General features: G+C 45.4%; 1 protein-coding gene across 1 annotated transcript in view; it reads left to right on the top strand.

Annotated features, from left to right (window-relative positions):
* The window catches only part of IP6K1 (inositol hexakisphosphate kinase 1), a 443,018-nt gene that overhangs the window by 210,847 nt on the left and 213,128 nt on the right, over window positions 1–19,043 (top strand). The window contains exon 2 of the mRNA XM_086938771.1: window positions 14,341–14,586. The gene's annotated coding sequence lies outside the window, so the exon portion shown is untranslated. The remainder of the gene's footprint in view (window positions 1–14,340; window positions 14,587–19,043) is intronic.

Consider the following 19,043-nt stretch of genomic DNA (forward strand, 5'->3'; position numbering starts at 1 on the left):
AGTGCTGTGTTTTGCTCGGAAGGCGGACTGTGAGGAGTCGAGGGATTTGTTGGCTTCGAGGAAGGCGGCGAGCTGGTTGTTGACAGCTTTTTCGATGACTTTGGCCGGGAATGGAAGGAGCGAGATGGGGCGGTAGTTTTTGAGTTCGGTGGGGTCAGCTGTGGGTTTCTTCAGGAGGGCGCAGAGTTCGGCATGCTTCCAACTTTCCGGGAAGGTGGCGGAGTAGAAGGAGCAGTTGATGACGTCTCGGAGGTGCGGTGCTATGATGGAGTCTGCTTTGTTGAAGATGTGGTGAGGGCATGGGTCTGTGGGGGATCCTGAGTGGATGGAGTTCATCAGGCGGATGGTGTCCTCAGTGGAGATTGAGTTCCAGTCATTAAGGATGTTAGAGGGGGGTGAAGGTCCAGCAGATGGTTGGGTGGGTTGGTCTCCGGGTTGGTTGTCGAAGCTGTTGTGGATGTCTGCAATTTTGTTATGGAAGAATGAAGCTAGGGAGTCGCAGAGGGCTTGAGAGGGGGTGATGTCGTTGGAGTTGGCCGAGGGATTGGTAAATTCCTTGACGATGTTGAAAAGTTCCTTGCTGTTGTGGGCGTTGTTATCTAGTCGGTCCTTGAAGGCGGTTTTCTTGGCCTTTCGGATCAGTTGGTGGTGTATGTGGGTGGCGTTTTTGAAGGCGTCCTTGGTGCTGGTGGTTGGGTCTTTTTTCCAGGCCTTCTCAAGGGAGCGGCAGAGTTTCTTGGATTTCTTAAGATCATCGTTGAACCAGGAGGCCTTCTTGCTGCCAAGTTTGCTTTGTCGTTTTTTCAGTGGTGCTAGGATGTCGGCGCTGGTGGATAACCATAGGGTGAGGTTGGTGGCGGCTTGGTCGGGGTTTGAGGAGTGGGCTGGGGGGTTTAGAAGAAGCGATGAGGATCTGGTCGATGGTGATTTTGTTCCAGTTTCTTTGCAGAGTTGGTTGGGGGTGGTTGTTGGGTTTGGGCTTGTTGTAGGTAAAGTGAACGCAGCTGTGGTCAGTCCAGAGGAGAGCCGTAGTGTGGCTGAAGGAGACATGATTGCTGGAGGTGAAGATAGGGTCGAGCGTGTGACCTGCGATGTGGGTGGGGGAAGTGACCAGTTGTTTAAGTCCGAGGTTGGCGAGGTTGTCCAAAAGGGTGGTGGAGTTGTGGTCGTTATTCTTTTCAAGGTGAAAATTGAGGTCTCCCAGAAGGATGTAATCTTTGGAGGGGAGCGCGTGTGGAGTGATGAAGTCCGTGATGTCCTCACTGAATTGTGCGCGGGGTCCTGGTGGCCTGTAAAGGAGGGTGCCTCTGAGTGTGGTCTTGGGTCTCATACAATCAAATCAAGGAAGCATTGATAGCTAAGTTCAATACGATGCTGAATGACGATTATGAAAGGTACATTTTTGATCAAGCGAGACAGCAAGCAGGTAAAACAATGGATGAGTTTATTGAAAGACTTGATGAGTTTTTCAAACACTGCAATTTTAGTGAATTTAATGATCGAAAAGCCATATGCCTCAGTGTAGTAGATTGCCGTCTTTCAGACTCTTTCAGAATATGCATGTTGAGAGAGACGCTCAATTTGGAGAAGGTAAGAATGTCTGCAAGAGCTGATGAAAGAGCAGATTTGTTTTTATTTGCAAGAAGCTGTTGAATTAGAACACGGTATTGAAGCATGACCCCATTGAGCGAGCCACCAATCCTACACCATGGGTCTTGTCCATAGTGGTAGTGCCAAAAAAGGTTAGTGGAGCTGCTTTGCACATCTGTGTTGATATGTGCCAGGCCAACAAAGCAATTGAAAGAGAAAAACATCCTGGTCCACGCATAGCAGACATGATCATGCAACTGTATGGTGCCAAAATCTTCTCCCGTCTTGAGCTGATCAAGGGATAGCATCAACTTGAGTTAAAAGAGAACTGTGGGTACTTCACTAGTTTTAGAGTGTCTGCGGCAGAAATATTTCAGTATGTTACACTTGGAATAATTCAACCTGTCACACATGCTTTTAATTAAACTGGTGACATACCGGTATTTGGGGCAACACAAAATTAAAATGACAAGGCTTACACAAGTGCGCCAGTTCCTTGCTGATGCAGGTCTCACTGTGAATGCAGCAAAGTGTGAGTTTCACAAGACCAAGCTCACATTCTTTGTGCACATATTCTCTGACGGGGAAAGTACTCCTGACCCAGATAAAGTGCAAGCACAGTCAGCTACTTGGCCCCCACAAGATGTCCCCATGCAGCAATCCTTCTTAGGGGTAGCCAGTTATTGCTCAAGCTATATTAAGGACTTTGCTACTGCGAGTACCTCCTTGAGAGACTTGACAAAATGAAATTTCCCTTTCCAGTGCTCTGCTGAAGGTGGTTAAAGCTTCAAAAGAATTAAACATGTGCTTGAAAATACAACAGAGATGGCATATTTTAACCCCAAGTTACATGCTGAGATCACAGTAGATGCGAGCCCGGTGGAGCTGGGGACAAACCCTGGTCATCATAATTGTCATCCGAAAGCTCAGACACATTGTGACATATACTAGTCAAAGCCCGTCTAACACAGAACGTACCTATTCTCAGCCGGGTAAGGAGAGTCTGGCTGTAGTGTGGGCCTGTGAACATTGTTATGTGTTTCTATACGGAAAACTTTTCACTTTAATTACAAACCGCCAGGTGCTGATCACTATTTTTGGAAACCAGAAAGCCAAGATGGCCCCCCCAGCATTGAGAGGTGGGGGTTGCACCTGCAAGATTACGACTATGCAGTTGTACACAAGCAGCGTAAAGATCCGAGCCCTGCTAATTACTTTTCACAAGTACTGCTACATCATCACAGTTTGACACCCAAAACAGCTGAGGAGTACATTAATTTCATTGTGAGGTCATACCCCCCTACATACTGAAGCGACTTGGCGGATGTAGGTTCGCAGTGCTGGTCCCTGGATTTTGGAATACCCTTCCACTTGACATTGGATCCTGCACTGTTCTCGTGAGATTTAGGAGACTTCTCAAGACATGGTTGTTTATTTAGGCATATGAATTAAGTAGCAGGGCTCAAGCCACTCCTAGAAATAGCGCCAAAAAACCAATCGGTGTACGTGCACTTATAAATTGTTTTTAACATAACCGGTCCAGCACACCTGCAGCTCTATCCATTGAAAAGATTATTGCTGCCACTAATACCGATAAGAACATGCTTATTCTCAGACATTATTTCAGCTCAATCCTGGAAGAAGAGTGTTTGACCTTTTGCGGACTATGCTGAATTTAAAAAATTTCAGAAATGCCCAGGATGAACTGCTGTGACCATGTAAGTGTTGTATTGTGTGGCTCGAGAATCGTCATACCTGAGAGCCTAAGACAGCAAGTCATTGAAGTAGCCCATTGTAGGAGAGTGGGGTCTGCTTCCTATGGTCACCCCCACATTTTGCTCTGATATGGTTTGGCTTTATCAAAACATGTTGTGTAAGGTGTCATACGCTTTGGAATACTACCGCCCGCATGTCCTGGCGGCGGGGGTAGCATTCCACCCTTCTAGAGGGAGAAGAAATGTAGCTGTAGATTTACCCGGTTAAAGTTAAACAGAGCCTCAGCATCACAAAATGGATGCTGCTGCCAAAGACACGTCTGACCTCCTGCAGCTGGGAGCCCTTCCAGCGAGGGAGGTCTTGGCAATAGGTTTCCTGCCTTGTGAGGTGCTAGCACCTCCCCAGACAGGCCATAGTGTATTGAGGCAGGGTGGGTTGAATGAAATGAGACACTGTGAAGCACACAAGGTGCTCCATGCATAGTCCGGTTCAAACCAGTTGCTGGGGCACTCCAGCCCCAGCTCTGGCGCGAAACTGGACAAAGGGAAAGGGGTGTAACCACCCCCTTCCCTGGTGCGACCTATAGGAGGGACCAAGCAGGTAATCCAGCCCCTTTAATTCGTATAAAGCTAGGAGCTGAGTCTAGAGACTTTAGATTATCCTGAACTGAAACTCTGAAAGAAAACTCTGGACCCTCGACATTCTACTGCAACTAGAAGACTGAAGAATCTCCCTGTGGTCAAGGAGTGACCACCCTGTGCAAACAGGCACCACCTAGCGAATTGCCGGTTTGCTTTGTCGCCGCTCCCGAAGGATTCCGACGACCCTGCTTCACTGGACTGGACTTCCAGACTTCTCCGACCGCGACCCACACCTCCAGCAAAGCTGAATCCCGTGGCGGACACGAGACGTGGGACCGGACACCTGGCCATTTTGCTCTTTGCTAAATTGTACAGCTTTTGAGGCGTCCTCGAAGTTGTGCATTGGGACTTGAGAAGCCCCAACACCGAGTCATAAGTGCACCGAAGCTCAGCCCTCCACGCTCCACGAGTGCGGCTTGGGGCCTGCTCTTGCATTTCCTCTCGACGCGTCTTCGCGGTTGCTAGCCTGCTGGCTAGTGGCCATCTTGAAGACTCCATTTTGAAACAACGCAGCTTGCCTGGTTGCTCTGGGCATGCTTTCCTGTAAAGGGGAAGCCCCACAGACCTTGCTGGTCTGTATGAGAAGCCGATCTTCACTTCCTGCGTGGGTTGCCTTTGCCAAGACTTGTTGACTCCAATCCGGAAGCAGACACCGCCAACAGCGAGAGCCTTTGTGGGACAGTCCGTATCCAGCTCCTGGTCGCCGTCGACACCTCCTGGTCCACTTGGCTGCAGAGACAAGCTTCACTTCTTCACCTGTTAGCAGCTCGACATCGCCTCGCTCCTTCCTGGTTCCTTCCTGGTCACTAGCTAGTGACCCAGACTCTGTCCCCTCTACTTTCAGGTTCTTCACTTCTTCGATCCACCCTTGGATCCATCCGGCTATCTTCCTCCTGGTCGCCTGCAGCATCGTCTTGCAGCTCTCCATAGGAATCGACGACGAAACCCGACACAACTTCACACCTTTGCACCCGGCTTCCCTGGGTGAGGTAACTCGAGTACTCCGGTGCTCCCATGGGTAATAACTATCCAAGTGTCCTGTTCTAACTGGGTTTCCCCGCAAGTCCACCTGGACTGTCCGAAATCAACTAGTTTCTAACTTTTACGTTCCCATTGAAAGTCTGAGAACTCGTGTGTGTGTGTGTGTTTAGACACTGCACACGCATCCTGTGAGACTCCTACTTCCTAACCTGTGGTTGTTAAGTGTAGTCCAAGCGATTCCCTAGGCCTATTCACCTGTTCTGAAGTGGTTCTTATACCACTTACTTAGTATATGGTTTGTGAGGCCCCTAGGGCAGAATTGTATTTGTGCAACTTATAGTATGCTTATTGAGTAACTTGTGCTGTATCTCGAACTCTGACCTCATAAAGAGTGCAGAGGGGTTGTGTTAGTAATAAATACATATATATTTGATATATACCTTGTATGGTGTCCTTTCATTTGGTATTCAAGGGGTTATTATTGGTAAAACAATTGGCTTCACATGCTCTCTGAAGTATTAGCCTAAGACTGCTTTGTCCATGCTACCACTAGGATAGCTGTTCTATAAGGTTGACTTTACAACCATCACCATAAGGGTTGTTTGGACTGATACAGGGTGCCAATTAGAATAGTGGACATCACATATCAGGCCAACTTCTCACACCCATGAAGAACATTGTGGCATTGTAGCCATCAAAGTGCCCTGAGAGACAGAGTATGATTCCCTCGCCTGGATGAGCAAGTTGAGAGGGAACTAAAAGAATGTCATCTTTGCAACTGCCTTTCCTCCAAAGTGGTGCAGCATCCATTGACATTGTCTGACCTTCCTGCACATGCTCGAGAAAGGGTTGTAGTTGATTTATTTGGCCCTTAAAAAATAGACATCCTCTCATGGTAGTTATTGATGAGTATTCACGCTTTCCTTTAGTAGAGGAGTTATCAACAGCCCATAGGAAGGTCATCGAGCAGCTGGATGACCTCTTTGCAGCGTGGCGTATCCCTGCCATTCTCAAATGTGACAGAGGTCTGCCGGTCAGTTGCAAATAATTCAAGGAGTTTCTAGTCCGACTAAATGTCAAGCATCAGAGTAGTACACCTCGATGGTCCCAAGCCAATCACGTACCCAGGTGCAGCCAGCATTATTTCAAGTCATTATATGCTCATGTATAACGGTCTAACTAGGCACAACCTCAAATGTCAGGGCATACTGTTGAATACCCAGGAACAGCAAACAATGGCAGGCAGCCGCCCAAATTCAAATGAAGAGACACAACCTTTACATGTCCATATTTAGTCTAGTATTACCAGTTTTTGCTGTGTAAGTACAGGTACACCCTCCATTGCTGTGGTATAGCCAGAATGCTCAGTGCAGAGCCCTGGGCACAGTTTAGGCCTGTATACTGAGTTCAGACTCCTTATGCTCTCTGCAGCCCATATCTAAGTGCATGCCTCCTACACTACTTTTACATCCTTTTGAGCCCCAGTACTGCTCAATGCTTAGTGCAACCCTTGGTGTTCATCTAAAAATACTTGATCCTGTCTGTTCAGAATACTGGCCAGGAGGCAGTTGCTTGGTAGATTGTGTGGGATAGATGAGGAGAACTTTGGACCTCCATTGCTAAAAATGGCTGGCCAGTGGTAACCGGTGGCAGAAGGCTACATCTGCCTTTAGCTTTTCACTCGCTCTCCTGCCAGTGTAAGTGAGCCATCATTTTGCCTGCGAGCTGTGCCAGTGTGCCCCACAGGGTAGAAGGTGACGGAGCTGGACAGATGTGTTGCACCACAGTCGAGGTGACCATACGTCACACATTTTCCTGGACAGTCCCGGTTTAAAGAGGACTGTCCTTGCGTTTTTCTTAATGATAAATAAATGTCCTGGCTTCTGGGACAAAGGTCACAGGGACCTAAAGCCTGAAGGAATTTAAGACCTGTATCTGTTTCTTTCATCCAGCACCTGAGGAGATTGGCAGCATGCTCCCAGCAGAGGAGAGACCATCAGAACCGGGGGCCCAGGGTGGAGGTCCTGCCATAGGCAATGTTTTGTGAAAGTAGAGTTATCTGTCAAAAACCGGGACCGGCCACACAAAGAAGTAAGACTACAGACTGTAGTCCTACGTTTATGTCTGGCCTGTCCTGGTTTTTGACTCTCAAAATCTGATAACCCTAGCCATGGTTCCTGAGTAAAAGGAGTCCTCATTAATAGGGAACCTCTGCCTGTGGATAATGGCGCCACTGGGAGAAAGGAAACGCTGCTGAGGAGTCTCGCCTTGGCTGCATCACGTCAATTAATTGTAAGTGTAATAACTGTGGTGGTAGCTGCCTGTTCTCAGTCTTTCTTATCCCCCATTCTCCACTTGAACACTAACGTGGCTTTGGGAGGCGAGAACAAATATTTAAAAGTCCCATCGATTGTCACTTGGGAGCAGATGGCCTGCTGAAGACCAAGAGGATGAATAGGGTGGTAACCGGGTCGGATTGGTAACACAGGCACTCGGGAAATAGCCGAGCGGCTGGTAGCCGCGTTTTAGCTGTGGGCTGCTTTTTTGGGCATCCTGGGTGCTGTCTGTGCTGTTATGATGCCGCCAGCTGCCCAATGGGGTGCCTGAGTTGCCTTTCTAGAGGCAGATGGGTGCAGGTATCGCTCCCTTTCTCTCGCTGGGCCGGCCTATTAATGTATGCTGATTGAGCAGGGCAGGGGCCCTGAGCAGAAGTGGTCTCACTTGCATTCCTGTGTGGCTCAGTAGTGTGAACTAATCTGTCCATTTTTTTTTATCTAAGTGAAGTTAATAAAACATGTTCCCCACCCCCTTTCTTTTCTTACAACTTCGCTGAACCAGTATTTTGCGGAAAGGCAATACGCAAATGTGGGCCACATTTTTTGGGTGTGCTCAGGCCGATTTTTGATCCCAATCCAACCCTTGGTGGAAAAACATATCCTTTCTTCAGTGATTAGCCCCTTAACATTGCATTTACACTCTTTGCATGAGACTTTAACCCAGGGCTTTAAGTGGGATGAAAAAACTGGGGGCGGGTGTCTCTCAAAGGGGCTTGGTCAATGTAATTAAGGGTGTGGCTTAAAAACACATAAGCTAAAAATCTGTGCTTAGCAAAGTGTGCTGCCCGACTGGTATTTTGCTGTTTTTCTCATTGCATTCAGATATATGATACAAGTAACATCATACTTCCAACAAGTCGGGACTATTGCCTTTGTTAATGGTTGTTAGTTGCATAAGATAAATAAGCAGCAACTATGGCTTGTATGTAATATTGAAAAAGCTTCCACTTAAAGCCCTGATGACACCACGACAATGTAGCTGCTCCAGAGTTTCGAAAAGAGAAGGGAAATCAAGCGGGAAAATTACTCTCTGAAGAATTTCCCTTCCCCTACAACGCTCACCTGGCATGACGTCATCCCGTAACTTCTCCACTAGTGCGGAGTGAGCAGTGTGAGCATGCGCACGTTGATGTGCTTGCTGTCACTGCAGTACGGAAAACAACGGACCACCTGTGCCAGGACTTAAAACAGAGCCCGATAGAGACGCGTTTCGAGGCCTCCTTTAAAAAACTGCCGCTGTTACGCAACGGTGAGACCGGGCCACTTAAAGCTCTGCTTTAACCCTCCTCTCCGCAGTGATTGATACATCAAGCAAGGTACCATACTAGGAGAGGCGTGGTGAATGCACTGACCCTTTTACATGTGATTGGTTGAGAAAATTAGCTGCGCCGAAAAGCAAGGCTGCTGCTGATTCCTCCAAGGTGCTTTGAGAGTGTCAGGTTGGCCTGCTCAGAGATGAGGTCCGGTTTCAAGTGGGCCAACCTTTGTGGTTGGAGCCGTTCGCGGTGCACCTCTCACGGCCTGCAGAGATGCAGGTAGCGCTTCGAGGCAATGGTGCCAGGCAGAACGGCTCTGGCAATGGCAGAGGGAGCTCCGCCTGCCTCGGGTCACGTGCGAGCGGCTGTCAGCATTGCCCCTGAGCATCGAGGAGAGGTCGCTGTGTCAGACTAGTTTGGGAGCGGGCAGGGCTTTCAGTGGGCTGAAAAAAAACTGGGGGTCTCTCAAGGGGGTGTGGCCAAAGTAATTAAGGGTGTGGCTTAAAAACACTCAACCTAAAAATCTGTACCTAGCATAGTGTGCCGCCCGACTTGTATTTTGCTGTTTCTATCACTGCATCCAGATATATAATACCACAAGTAACATCATACCTACAACAGTCCGGACCATTGCCTTTGTCAATGGTTGTTAGTTGCATAAGATAAATAAGCAATAGCTATCGGTTGTATATAATATTGAAAACACTTCCACTTATAGCCCTGGTGAAACCACAACGTTGCTGCTCCTGATTTCCGAAAAAAGAGAAATCCAGAGAGAAAATGACTCTCTTTAAAGGATTTCCCTTCCCCTATAATGCTCAAAACAAAATGGACCACCTGTGCCAGGGCACAAAACCGAGCCCGATAGAGACCCGTTTCGAGGCCTCCTTAAAAAAACTGCCGGTGCTCAGACCCGGAGAGACCCGGCCCACTTAAAGCCCTGGGAGCGGGTCAGACTGCGAGCTTAGTCACTGGAGCAGGGTTCCTGGATTCACCTTTAAGCAGCGATAGGGCACATATAGGGGCAGTCACTATCGAAGAGCCAGTGGCACAGAAGGAATGGCTTGGAAGAAGCTCGGAGAGGACACGTGCTCCCCCCTGCTCAGTTCACTGCTTGGCGCAGTGTCAGGCTGGGGTCTACTCTTCATCAGGGGGTCAGACAGCAGGTTGTGAGCTGGCAGTAACCGCCAGTGACAGTGTTGGGAGTGCTTTCGATTTCTGCTGGAGATAACGAAGGGTTCTTGTTCCGAAATGGCACTGTGCACGCGTCAGGTAAGGGTGAGGCTGAAAGCACGATGCCCAGCAGGATCTCAGCAGCAGCCTTTAGTTGCCAGGAGGCAGAATGTGTCATCGTCTGCCCGGAGTTGGGGTTCTTAGGCGGAAGTCGTGCTCAAGGTAATGGGAACAGTAGGAGCCCTGCAGCAGCATGCGAACTACCCATGAGTTGCCATAGTGACAGTTCATTGCCAGTGTTGGTGTGCCAATCACTGTCAGCCTGTAGGCATGGGCCACAGCAGCGGCTAACTAATATTACTACAAATATTCTGTGACACCCTTACATTTCTCATATGCGAGTGAGGTCCCGTTTTCAAATAAATAAACTTTTTAATGGATGAATCATCAAATATCAACACAATTTCTCTGCAAAATGTCTGTAATAGACTCTCGCACGTCACTCACATTAAAAATAAATGAAAGGAAACTGGTATAACAATATGTTATTATTCTGTTATTGAATTATCCAAGGTCATCAGGGCAAGAGTCTACAGAACAGAGCTTGGTCTATCAGGGGACCCTGAAAGGCCGGGCCCCTGGTCCAGAGCCCACTTTGCCCATGCCTTAGATTAGAACGTCTCTGTTTATACTGTCTCTACCTCAATGCTCTGCAGCTAGCTGCAACGTGTTTGGTCGGAGCCTCTGTGTTGGCTTCATTACTGGGTTGGAAGAGGTGATTAGAAAGTGCAGGGTGCTTCATGATAGGCATGTTGATTGTGGACAAAGAGTGCATGGCATTATCTGTCAGGTACACTCTAAACCTCGAGCAGGTGCTCATATTTATCTATCATATATTTAGTCTTCTACTCAAGAACCCACTCATCTGTTCAATCTTCGACCCATGTATTCACCTGTGCTCTCACTCGCCCGCCAATTAACCCACTTGCTCAACAGTGCCTTAAAAATCAATACATCTTTACTGGGCCTACATTATGAGTAACTTCATCAACGTACTGCACACTCTGCTCTCCCCTTAACCTAGTTTTCTTTGAAAGTAAAATAAAAATGTGTTACAGGCTTTTCCATTTTTTTAAAATGATTCCATTAAGCCCGGGTTGGTGGCTCAGTGGAGTAATGCAACCATTGCAGGGATCTCGGTTTTACCCATCTGTCACAGGTTCAAAATCTGGAAGGGTCACTCAAATTTTCATTGTAAACCAAGTGATTAAGTGGAAGCCATTGAGTTGAGGAGCAATATATCTATCAATTTCCAGTAGTTCCAAGAGATCTCCATGCTCTCCAAATATGTGTGTTCTGTACTTTTTCGTTTACTTAATTTTTATCATATGATGCAGCAATGTTGGGGTTGCATTCAGACCGATATGATGGTGAAACCAATGTGACTGGTTCTGGACACATTCAATCGCCTTTTCCACTTCAAGACTGCTATGAATGATTCTGCACCAGCTCAACCTGCCTTCTAGAGGTGATACAGACGAGTGCTGAGCTGTCATAGTATTTTAGTTAATGAATATTAACCAGCCTTATCCACAGTCCGCTTGTCGTGCAACAGACCTTTTACAGGTGATCCTGTATGTAATTGGCATTTGCTCAGACCTGCCAACCTTCCATTGGTAAAGCTATCATGTGATAAACTCTACTCACCTTGCCTGAATGATCCGTACAGATAACTGCGGTGCTTGCTGGTTGCCCCATAGCGTGTGCAATACCTGCAGCTAGTCGTCCGTTTTTTTTTTTTTTTTTTTTTTAGTTCGAGCCTGGGCCGCGCATGCACGAGGCATGCAGTATTGGAGCATGACTTTGAAGTTCCGCCCATTCTCCACCCATATTTTTTATCGGCTTGTGTCCTTTGTAAATGCTGGCTTCTGAGTTATTGGGTTTGTTAGTCCCTCCTTGGTACCTTTCTCTGCATTTGTAACCTCCCATGGCGACTGGCCCTTTTACTTCTGTTGCGACACGGTTTGTCTTATTTAGTCTGTAAGCACTATTTTCTTTAATGAGTTTCTCTTACTGCTGCACAATGTGTTTTCCTTACCTTCAGCAGGCCATGCACACTTTCGCTTTCAAGCAGCCCCGGGCAATGGTCAACGCTTCTTTAAAGTGAAATATGTCTTGCACTTAGTAGAGCTTGAGCTATTGCCATCGTAATTGACAATAGCTTTAACTCTCGTAAATGGGATTCCTGTTGCATTGCAAATGCTTGTCTTGGCTAGCAACACAAGGGTCTCTGAAACTTGTATTTTCACTTTTTTCATTTAAATATAAGCTACCACATTTTAAGCCTAGAACAATGTTTTGGTAACCAGCTTGAAAAAGCTGTGTGTTTGCAACTTGATATGGGATCACCAAGTAGATATGCGACTAGCTGCCCTCCAGCCCTTTAAGAGGAAGGCTAGGGATATGCAGTCGAGAAAATACAAATTGTATTACTAGCAAGTCAGACAAGTCCTGGCATACACTTACAGACTTTCTCACCCGTTACATTTGGTTCTGATAGGGTATACACCTGCAGAGTTTTTCAAATTCAATGGGACTGCAACTGGCAAATTCATTTTTTGTTTATTTGGGTTGCGCCCAGTAAATATTTTCACAATTGCATGCTGCCTAGTAGTTACATCGAAGCATGTCTACTGGCTCACCTAGCCACCCATTCCCTACCAGTCATGCCCTCCCTCACACACTGCATCCATCCATCCATCCATTCCTGTACTAATGGATTCGTCCATCAGTGGATTCGCTCACCAGTAGAATCATTCATTCATTCATTCAATTCCGACTCGTCCCTCGTCCCTCTTTCCTCAAACTCTTTAACTCATTTTTCCACTTGTCCAGCCCAATAGCACAAACACAAACTCCACATTCGTGACGTTTCATTGTAATTTCTCAATCAGCTTTGTTGATGCTTTTGAAAAAGAATCAACTGGGTGACTTACTTTACTTTTTAGCAGTGTGCTTGTACGTTTAAGGAATAATTGAGCCCAAATTTAGTGTGCTTCTCTTATGGCAGCAGCACTGGAGCAAGCCTTTACATGGATGTGATAGATGCCCAGTCAATTTAGGATGGATCTATCCAAAACCTCTGATTCTTTGTGATAGTACGGAGGGGGCAGGCTTCTTCTGTGTGCATGGTTTACCTGTACTGTACTTTAGGGTAAAGTCAGTGGATTCAAGTAATTGTCTCAAAACGGATTGCATCCATTGAAAATTGTTCCTGCAGTATTTGACTGCTATTCACTGCAATAATTCTGCCACCTACCTTAGCACATGGCAATAGCAGCTCTGGTCACCTGCCTGTGCACCAGCTGAAGGTTGGCTCTGGAAGCTACCCCACCCTTCCCAGTTACAATATTAGTTTTATCACTTTAGAATCCATGTATGTGCTGTTGGAAAGATCAGCACCCGTGATTCAGGAGATCCGTTTTGGGGGAACAGGCAGCATGAGCAGTGCAGCAGCCTAACATAAAGTGGGATTTGCCTCTACAGTAACCGAGGAATTGCAAGGTAGTGTGGGAGGGTAGTAGAACATTGTTAGAATATTTGACACCCTGTTCGTAATATCTCTACTTTGAATAGTGCATATTTCTCTACTGAAGGTGGAACATGGGGAACTGCGACCGTGTATTGGGAAAACAGAAAAACATTTAATTCAAAATAAGGACCAAGTTTAAACGGCACACCACTGGTCTTTCCCTGCCCTGGTTACAGGAAAAAGAGGTACATATGGTGCCAGAATACAGCATTATGAGTCCTGTCTAAAAAATGACAGCTGTCCTGTTTCTTCCTTAACTTCAGGATTGGCTTTTTTCTTTAGATATCGTGTAACCATCATCAGTATGGCCCAACGGATGTATGCTATGCTGAGTTAGTAGCGCCAGGATGCCTGTCAGGTGATAGTGCGCTCTAGAAATTCAATAAATAAATAAGATTCGGAGGCCTAGAGGGACTTGTTTAGTAAATATGATTAACAGAAAAGAGACCATGCTTAACAAGGAGTGGAACCAGGAAATAGTGCAGAATGTTTTTCAATTGTTGCTGCAGAAAACCACAAATCACCCTTCCATGCAATCTAGAGCTTCTTTTCGGGATGACAAAGTCTACATGTTCTTACAGTCTCTTACAGACAGGTTTATGTGAAACATTGTGCCGCATCTAGGCACCCCAAGAGCTGGTTCTTGCATTGAAATGTTTGTAGTTGCTAACGTATTCAAAAAAGTGGATTTCTTCTACACGTTGAATGTTTCAAGAGAGCCGTAATTTGGATGTATGTTAACGACAGTTATAATTTATTACAAATCGACCTGATCTTGGAATACTGTTTCCTTTGGTGGTCGTTTTTTCTCCGACCAAACACGATATGGTTTTCATGCAACTGTGAATCCATTAAGGGCTCCAACATACCCATGTAGTGGCATAGAAGAGTGGAATAAGGTGTAAGGTGTTTGGGGAGTACCAGCTTATCGTTACCATATGACAAATCCAGATTCCAGTGGAATCTGCAGCAGTTTGAAGGAATAAACCCTGATTTGCTTTTTTTTTCGCTAGCCATGTAGAATTTTCATTCATGGAAACTTTGTTTTGTTACAGGTTTACATTCCGTTGATGGATGCTCCTGCATGACACTTAAAGGAATGCACCGCTACTGGAAGCCTGCTTGCCAATAACAGCTTCACTACTTCAGATTGCACTTTTTAGGATATTATCCTATCTGCACCTATCACTTCCGGGGTAATTGTACAGGAGAAGTGCTGAAGATTCTGTGCAAGCTTATGATTAGAGGTCCAGTGTCTGAACTGAATCACTGTATTCATCGTCCAGGAATACCTGTCAGAGGTAAGAACTACTTTGAATAAATCATGGTGCACAGTCTTCAAGGACTTGCATGTTCATTGAAGGGTCCACGCCTTAACCCTTTTTTTAATTTCCTAGGATTCGATTATACATATATTTCTATTGTACAAAATTACAGAATCGTTTGTACATCTTGTACTAGTTGCTGAACACCGAGGGCTAGCTGCTGCACTCTATTTATAATATAACAATTAAAAGCAGTATGCTCACAGAAACCTTGAGAAATGGGTATGCATTGTCCGAAAACAAATCAATCTGGCCAAATTTAGCTTGTGCTAAATCTGAAGGAAAATAGTTATTGGAATTTCCTCAACTGTATGCCTAGTACTGCGCAAAAAAAAAATCCACAACTAGATTTTCCTTCAGATTTAGCTACAGGAATCGTAGAAGTTTTTACCCATCAGCTCTATATCAAGCCCTTGGTGTTTACATGGTGGCTATGTACGGTATGCAAACATGGAATTTGGTGAGCAGCAGTGACCCATATTGATGGGTTTAAAGAAACTATCTTGTGCCGCTTCCATATTGAATCCAGCGCAGTAGTAAATACCTTGAAAACAAAACTATACATTTCCTGTATGGTTCATATTTAAGGGGGGGGATATGATGTATAGCGAATACGTCCTGTAACTGTTTATTTTGGTCAAGCCAACTGCATCTTTTAGAGGCTTCTGTACTGTAGCCACTTACAAATATTTGTAAAGTTAACAGTGACATTCAGCTCTGGCACACAGCCATCTCAAGGTTTTATTATTTACGAGACATTCTCTGCTGGCGTCAGTATCGTGATCCTGCTCTTAAATGGTACGCAACTGTTACTATTTTAACAAAATCCAATCCCAGTGTTAAAGTCAGAAATACCATTGCACTTTATAGACCAGTAAGGCTTTCTTTTAACTCCACCAAGCCAAAGGTTATTTTGCTTCCAAATTGTTCTCACCGCACCAGCTTAAGAAGCCAAAGCATACTCAAAGTTCCAAAAATATTCAAATTTATTTTTGGGAAATGTTTATAAAAAAAAAAAACTCAAAGTAGCATCTTGCAATCCAGTGCAGCACGCAAAATCCGCAAACATTTCCATACAGATTTTTTATTTTAAAATGAATATATTGGCCGTCACAGCTGCAGCATGAACACAGTTCCAGACGTGCTACATAACCATTATGCACTGAAATAGCTACACCCATAAAATGTGCCACTTGGATTTATAACTATTTCTGTATTCTGTCTGCTGTACAGAGTCCTGTGTTCTGCCACTGGTTTATACCAATAAACTGCACACAGAAGTTATAATCTTTGTTAACAACAATTTATGTTGACATTGCATTTATAACCAGTTAGTATCCATGGGCTTTAGAGTTAACTAGTGAATTGTGTTTTGACACTTTACCTCATATTCATCTTTTGTTGTAAAACGGGCACTTTAAATCTAGGGATAACCATCAATGGCAAAGCTAGTGGGTCACGCCTATGCTAGAGCTATTGGTTTTGGCGATGTGTGGGGTAGAGTGGCATAAAGTGGAGTGGAATAGTAGTGTAGAATGACGTGGAGTGGCATAGAGTGTGGTACAATAGACTAGAGTGTTGTGGAGAAGTGTAGAGTGGCGTGGCATAGAGAATAATAGTGCAGTGGGGTAGAGTGGTATGGCATAGAGTGGAGTAGAGTGTCGTGGAATGGCATAGAATGGAGCAGTGTTGTATAGTGGAGTGCTGTAGTGTGGAGTGGCGTAGAGTGAATTAAAGCAAAGTGACATAGAGTGGCATGGAGTAGAATTTTATGGAATGGTCTAGAGTGGAATGGCATAGACTGGAGTGTGGTAGAGCGGAGTAAAGTAGCGTAGAATGTCCTAGAGTGGATCATCATATAATAGATGGTCGTGTCATGGAGTGGCATCAGGTGGCATGTAGTGTCTTAGAGTGGCGTGAATTGTCATGGAGTGGCATGGAGAGAAGGACAAAACAAATGCACACACAAGGAGTCGTCCTTGCACAATTACTGTTGAGTACAAAGCTCCTGGAACTCTGCCCACAAAAGCACATTTTATACTACAAGCATAGCAAAAACTCGCCGTACCAATTAAAAAAAATGAATGTGTCCTTGTGTAAGGTAACTGGTGTTCATGTCAAGTGCTCCAATACATTTGGGTCAAGTTTGCGCTATTTTAAAATGGCAAAAAGAGAAGAAATAGTACCTCAATCACAGCTTGAACAGTGGAGGGACTCTAATTAAGAGAAATCAATTTATACCTCGTTCATGCGCCACACAAAGAGATGGAAGTGAACCAGGAACTGATGCTTGGGACAGCTGCCGAATTAGAAGGCAGCAAAGAAGAGGGATAGTGATGCCAGTGAGTGGTAAGTATTGGGTCGGCTAAACACACCTTTTTAGGATTTATTTTTGTTGTGGTCTGGCGTTAGCAAAGACCTTATGATTTTGCTAAAGTATGTATAATATTTTTACATTTAGGGCTTTCAGCCACCTCTCTTCATCCATTGGTCTGTTGCTGTCATTCACATTTTGCTTCCACCCACTGCACCATGTAGCGTAGGGCAGTGGGCCAACGCCCTTAAGTACCTGGTTAACTTCACTTTTAGTAACTGCATTTTTCCCTCTCATAAGGAGCACATCTGCACACAAGCTAGTTCCCTTCAGTGCCGTGTTTTTATTTTTAATCTGTTAATTCTGTTGTAAATTCCTTTAAGTCCTCCTACCTACCTACCCACCTTCCTTCCTTCCAAAATAGTTACATATGGGGAAGGGGCGGGGGTTCAGCTGGACTCAATTCATTCGTCTGTGGTTGGTGTCATTCACATTTTCCTCCTTCCCACTCCAGCATGCATTAAGGCGCAATGTATCAGTTCACTTCAGCCATTGGCTGAGTTCACTATAAGTTGAAACTTGCCACCCTTTCCAAAGCACACTAAGTAGTTTCCTTCAGTTCCAGGGAGTACTATGGTAATGTGCGTTTCTTGAGAACAAAAAGCCTTTTTTGCCTGTAGTAAATATTTTTTCTTTTATATGGAGAAATGCCTGGCATATTCCCAAATAATAAAGTTTTGCAAAAACCATTGCACAACAGAATTGCTAGAAGGATGGCGGCCAATGCCAGACCAATTGGCTTTGCCACTACTAGGGTTTTAGTTTAAAACATTTTTTTTTCGTAAAGTAGTTCGCCAAGCAGCAGTTTTGCTGAAGAACAACTGAATGAGTTTGATTCCAAGACTAGCCATCTTGTCCATTGAATGGGAAGGGATAAAACAAATAATCTGCCTTTATCCATAGTCCCAGTCGAAAGATTCATTGTAATTGTGTTCAGCAAAATAGCATAACTCTTATATAATATGAAAGTTGAGTGTGAAAGTGAAATAACATGCCAACACACGAGCCACAAGAATGGAGATTCTTGTAATGGATGCCAGTCATTAAAATTACTGATTCTGTCATGAATGGGCTTGCGGGAACTGGTTCTGCAAGGTTGAGGGTCTTAAAGTTGGTGTCCCAAAACAGTTGCTCCTCGTTGGCTAAGCTCTTGAAATGCCATTCTGTCACTTTGAAAAGCAACTTATTCTCCATCCATGAGTATTCTTCGACATATATACATTTTAGAATATCTACACTTATGTGCAGGTGCATGAAAAACATTCTAATTGATAGTTTAGCAATTTGTTCCCAACGCATGTCTAAAAGAGGTCCTTCTGTTTTTTTTCTAAATAACACAAACCATAATTAACAAGCATTGGCATAGCCAATAGGTCTTGCCTTTGGGACTTTATAAGTGTTTAGCCATGCAACAGTTGGTTACACCAATGATATTGTGCTGCATAGTTAACCCCTCCCCTGCTGATGACGGAATCGCTCCGTCATCAGCTACAGTTGAGCTGTGCTGATGACAGAGCAGTTCCGTCATGGCCCGGCCGCCGCGCCTGCGCGGCGTTGATTTCGCGCCTGCGCGGCGCTGATTTCGCGCCTGCGCGGCAGTTTTAATGAGCGGGGCGGGTCATGACGGAACCGCTCCGTCACCAGCACAGCTCAACTGTAGCTGGTGACGGAGCGGTTCTGTCACCAGCATGCGGCGGCCGCGCGGCCGCCCCGCCCCTTTAGCGCTGCGGCGGAATAGCCGCCGCAGCGAAAGGGTTAAATACTTATAAGGTCCCAAAGGCGAGACCTATTGGCTATGCCAATGCTTGTTGTTGAAGTCATGGCTTTTAGCAAGTGAGCAGAGGAGCAAACCTAAAGCATACCCATGTTTAACATAGATGTTCCTCCAGAAAGTAAACACACCAGATCTGCGGAATTTACATCACGCACCTTTGACATCTCTAAAGGCATTGCTGAGTTGCCCCCTTCTGTCTCCCCTGGCCCCTGAAGAGCTCCCCGTTTGCTACGAGTTAAACGAGCTGGTAGACACAAGTGCACACGAGAGACCTTCCTGCCCTCC

The sequence above is a fragment of the Lissotriton vulgaris genome, chromosome 9 (assembly GCF_964263255.1).
Source record: "Lissotriton vulgaris chromosome 9, aLisVul1.2, whole genome shotgun sequence".
Classification (NCBI taxonomy): Eukaryota; Metazoa; Chordata; class Amphibia; order Caudata; family Salamandridae; genus Lissotriton; species Lissotriton vulgaris.